We start from the raw sequence: 6,007 nt of genomic DNA, 5'->3' as shown, positions 1-6,007 counted from the left end.
TGGTATTTTTTGCGCAACTTGGGGGGAGATGAAATCATCCATGGACTCGTAATTTTATGGCTCCTTTTCTTATAAGGCAAGATCCCGCAATGAACTACGATCGTAAGACGCGATTGGCAGTAGATACCCGAATTTAAGTATCACTGGCAGTGGTTATTGGGTGACCACATTAATCAGTCTGCGAAGGGGCTGCGGGTGTGTGGTATCGGTCCTCATTAAACTGTTCTTTCGTCAAATGTTTGACTTCGTATTCTGATAATCGGGTTCCAAAGTGGAAGAGCTATCTCCTCCGCAGATGATCAAAATCAGGATGGCATGTCTTCGGATCATCCTGAATTATGCCTTCCAGACAGTCACCCATAGCCCATTAGGAAGCTCTAGTGCGACGTAAAAAAAGTGCTACTTCTCATCTAATGTGTATATCATTTATTCCTCCTCAAATTGAGGTATATTTAGTATTCACTTTTCGTACAAAATTTCATTGCCTCGTTACTTTTTTTATAACAAATTATAGGGCTCTCAATCTCCATCTCAGGCTATATGACATTACTGTTAAGATGTAGAATCGGGGGGTCCCTCGATTTGGCGATTATTTTCGTTCAATTTTGCTGAAACCCCGTTCCTGGTTACCATGCGATTTATTTGCTTCGTTGCTTTCAATGATGTCACCTTCGGGTTGTTGCAAATTCTGTTAATCGTTACGTGACTCGTATGTATACAACTAAAGAGACTCATAATGATATTGACTCCTTATGAGTGTAAACTTCCAATTCTACTAGCTTGACCAAATTCAGGTTGTGATGGTTTATCTCATATCAATGCAGTATGGGACGAAGGATGGTTACTAGTTACCAATGACGATGGCCATAGACCTAAAATGCGATCTTCCTCTGGACCCCAGCTACTGTGGCGGGCATTCTCGTAGAACAGGCCCTCAGACCCCATGTAAATTTAAAACAAATAGCACTTAAAAAATTTAACGTAGTTTTAAATCATATTTTATTGTAACTTATTGCATTTTTAGCATTTTTGCATAATTAATAAAATATTTATTTAAAAAACTTTGTTGAATGAATTATATTGAAATCATGTTAGAACGTCTCGATTTCAACAATGCGAATAACAACTCAGCTTAATGCAAGTACAATGTCTACCTTATAAAAAGGCCATAGCCCTTTTCGAAGTGACTCCTGAAGTTCAATCCTTTTCTTAAAATGAAAATAAAAATACCTCAACATTTATCTTTTAAGCAATATTTTTGTAGCATTTAGAAAACATGTAATTAGATAATATATATATTTTTCCCTTTAAGTTAAGTAATTATAAACAAAATAAACGTGTTTCCTACTATGTATTTTATAGATAATAACATTATGAACTAACAAGAGTAATCCTTTAATTTGTTACAATAAATCAGAGTTTTTGAAATTACACATTAACTACATCAATTAAAAAAGAAAGTGTTTGAAAATTGAATCTGCAGTGTTTAACTTTTTAAATAATTTTTGAAATTGTCTCAGAAAAATTTCATTCTTCTGAAGACTCCTTTTAGAGACCCCTTTGAGTCCCATACTCCAAGTCCGACCATGTCAATGACAGAAGTTTCTGTGGTTATCTTTCAGTATAAAAGAATACTATAGGAAAAATATTATCACATTAATGTAGTGGGAAAAGACTTAACTCATTAATTTTTTTTTTTTTACCATCGGGTTGAACAGCCTAAACAAGAAATGGAATTAAAGTAGTAACTGGGTTTATTTCATTGTCAATTTGAATACAAATTTGTGTTGACTAGATGCAGTATGAGTAGTAAAACGCGCCAATGACGGGTTTTGAACCTGGGAAACTTAAAATCAGATGCAAACAACCATATGATCACTTTTGTTAATTCCTCATTATTGTCAACCACTTCCAGATGCTCCGTTTTTTTAATAAGAATTCTTAATTTTTTCGACATTAGTTTTAAGCAAGAATTACTTCAGCATGATGCAATACTAAAGTATTCTCGTTCGCGCGTTCAAAAATGTGTTTTTCGATAAGCTATTTTCATCAAGATTATCAGTTAATCAGATCAAAAACTTCAAAATTAAAAAAAGTAACAAAATTTTAATTACACAAATCTATTCGTAAAGTAATATTTCTGATGGAAGAAAAACACGGTGAAGATTTACCAGATGGTTCCAAAAATCGTGTCATTGAATCTAAACAAACAAAATCTCTTACAAACCGATCTAATTCTGAATCATTTAGTAATGGATTTGAAAAACAGGCAGATGAAATAGATTCTGAGAGAGAAAAAATAGATTTGAGTGAAGAAAGTATACATTCAACCAAAAACTTAGCCTTCGAAATAGAGTGGGAATCTTCGCCTAATTCTTCTAATTCATTATTTAACACAAGTAAAATTGGCGAGAATAATCAAAATGCTGGAATGATTGATGGTAAAAATGATATAGTGTCAGTAGAATTAGACCGAAAAATACGCCGAATGGTTAAAAAGGCAATAAAAAGCTGTGGAATTCACAAGAAGCGAATGTGTGTTAATGTAAAAATTAAAACTGTCAAGATTAAAAACCAAAATCCTCAAACAAGTTCAAAAACACTTCTTTCATCTCGATTGGTCTTTGGATTCATGTTTATAAATGTGCTTTCTTTTGCTATTGGTTATTGCTATGGATGGATAGAAAGCAATTCAATTCACCAGAGTATTCAATTTAACCCTAAACTCTTTTAGTTATACCATCTCTATATAAGTATGATATACATGAATTATAAGTTAGAGAGGAATGAGATAAAATGAATATAAATTTTGAAATAATTTGTACAGTTTGTTTGATTCATAGCTTATTAAATATAACACTCTATACCCTATAATTTTAATGCAGATAATAGTTATGGCACCCATAGTGAAGTATTTTACATATTTTATAACCATCGTTGAACACCCGACCCAATTTTGAGGAGAAATTTGACTTCGTAGTGGATTTTTGATGGAACTATAACCCACGTTTACGAAAACCACGAAAATCCCCATGGATAGCCTGACTGCAAGAGGACTCTAACCCATGATCGATCTAACACTGAGGATATTTTTTTTTATCAGCACTGTGGTCGATACGAGCCGGGTACGGAATTCCTATCAATCAGTCATCGCTGGGATTCAAAGCCGGGTCTTCTCATTGCGAGGCGAGTGCTCTATCCCCTGAGCCACATCAGCTCAAACATCTTATAATTATTTTTAAAATTTTAGCAACTATAAATATAAATTAATAATTAAAATTCGTCAAAGTGTAGTAGATTTCTGCACAATATATTCGCATTCTTCGTAAATGAAGTGTATTTACATATTTATCTATTATTCCATGTTGCTGCCCCAATCTTCTGCGCCACCAGAGTGCTCTCAGTAGTCAAGCATTATCGCAATTCCTCCAAACACTCTGGAGCGTGGGAAACTCGAGATAGCACTACAAATCTGAAAATATATTACCTTAGGTACGCTAATAAATTTTGCCGACAGTATTTTGAGTTTTAAGACAAAAGTTGTGTTTTCTATATGAATATGTATCCTCATTTTCTACATATATTGTAGGTTCTTAAAGGAAATATATAAAGTTATATAAAGGCTTCCTTGTTAAATAATGCGTATTATTATTTTTTAATTCTTTCAAAAAAAATTTTTTTTAAAAAAAGGGGTGGTAAATTATTCCCTGGAAAGCGGAAAAGTTAGATAAAACCGGGTGGAGGAATAAAACTGGCAGCCGATACTTATGTCAAGATTATTGTTCCCATATATTAGAAATCGCATTAGATAGTAGCCATGCTAAAAAGACCATTTACGTTATTATTTTGTCGACGAATTAAATTTATTGCAGAAATTTTGATTTTTAAACCAACGATAATTATCTGTCGTTTTTAATTTCTTTGAGATTTATTTTTGCTAAGTCCAATATTTGATAATATGCCGGGTTGTACGAAAGGCTTTAAAATAGGCAAAGACACAAGAAGTTTTGATGCTGTTACAGAGCGTCAACTGAAAGGATTGGCACAGAAAGTCTGTGATTCTCTGACTTTTATTTCCATTTTTATATCTGAGTAATTAAAACGTGTTAAAAGAACTTACTGAGTGTTAAAAGAGCTTACAGCTGAAAAGCAAAATATTTACTTCAACTTCGCCCAAAATTTAAACAAATACCGGTTTTGGAAGTCTACTTGTTCCTCCCCAGCCAGGGCGTGTCACGTAACAGTTCAGTTGAATCTGTTCATAGTTTATACGAGTAAGCCTGTACTATTTAATTCAAAGAGTTTTTATACTATTCGCTTGCACGAGTTTAGATGTTAACCGTGAGTTCAGGACCTGACCCAGCAAGCTTCTCTGTCGAAATCGAAAATGTATCGACTATTCCAATAGATTCTTTGACATATTGGGTGCTCTGCAATCACTACTTTTAATACACATTTTTTAGAATCCTTCGTAAATATGAAGTGAGAAAATACACAGATTGTAGGTTTTAAATTAATATTGGAGCAAGGAGAAGCAAAAACGCTTATTTAACAAATTAATTAGAAGGTGATATTAAAAATAACAAAGCAGTTCCATTGCCGGATAAAATTTGAAAGTGTTTCTAATAGTCTTCTTTTTCCTCTAAATTTTCTACGGTAATCAAACATATTTTTTATGTTTTTAATCTCTCCTGCCTCATTAATGATCAGGATTCGATAACATTACTTAAGAGATTCAATATTTATTAAGCGACCGCTATGTCTATATTTTATAGTTTCATTTCCGACAGATTCTGAAAGTATTGGTAAGACTGATCGATTGCTGCGTATATAACTAGTAAATGGCGTAATTAGCAGTTGCTTTTTGATATTTATTGACGAAATAAATAAATCACCAAACCAAAAAAATAAAATGAAAAATAATCCGTATAATTATGTTAAAGGACACAATTATACTGTAAAAAGAAACCGACATTCACATAATCTATTTGAAATTCAAAATTCTAGAGCAACTCTTATTAAGATATTTTAAACTTTTGCATTAATTTCTTTATTACACATTTTATGTGAAAATTTCCTTCTTTCTTCAGATCTTTAATTACGCTGAATTGAAACATTTATGAAATTCAAAATTCTAGAGCAACTCTTATTAAGATATTTTAAACTTTTACATTAATTTCTTTATTACACATTTTATGTGAAAATTTCCTTCTTTCTTCAGATCTTTAATTACGCTGAATTGAAACATTTATGAAATAGAGCCTGATTATTTTTGACTGCTAAACTAGTAGTCCAGGTAAATACGTGTATAGCTCGTTCACCAGGAGTTGGCACTTGGCTCCGCCTTAATCACGTGGTATGCGACGATACTATTTCGCTATTTTCAGGAGAAGATTGTGAGCAATCCTGAACAAGGTTGCCATTTGGCAATCGTATGGCAAAAATATTTATTTCGCAAACTTCATCTTCATTTTTTTTAGCATTAAATATTTAATAAATTTGATGATATTTCTCTCTTTTAGTGAATAGTTTGTCCTTTTTGAGACATTTTGCTGGGAAAACAGCAGTTTTTAAATTTAAAATATATTTAACTATCTAGAGAAACGAAAGGTATAATAGCAGATGATATCAGTTAGTGAAATCGTTAGTGAAATCGTAGTTTTTCAGAATAAACAGGTTTTTTTTCTTCAATAAATTTGGATTCTTGGTCCTAAAAAAAGATGAGACGAAACGTACAATATGGTCCTAATGGTTCGGTCAGGAATACGATCAAAAATTTGGAGCTCTTAATGTTTTGTTTACTTTTTGCATTTGTCCCCATATTTCGAGAGCTTTTTAAGTGAATCAAAAAATTTTGCTAACAAAAATAAAGTAGCAAAAATTTTTTTTTAATAATTATTCATTATATTTAATTATTTTATTTAATAATTGGCGATATGAATGGACTACAAGTGGTACAGAGCAGAATTCTTTACCTATGGCAACGCTTCGCACGCTTTCACCATTG

The sequence above is a fragment of the Parasteatoda tepidariorum genome, chromosome 2, assembly GCF_982258835.1.
Source record: "Parasteatoda tepidariorum strain Cologne lab strain chromosome 2, Ptep-v5.0, whole genome shotgun sequence".
Classification (NCBI taxonomy): domain Eukaryota; kingdom Metazoa; phylum Arthropoda; class Arachnida; order Araneae; family Theridiidae; genus Parasteatoda; species Parasteatoda tepidariorum.
The sequence above is the reverse complement of the archived record's forward strand: the minus strand, read 5'-3'. Positions refer to the sequence as shown.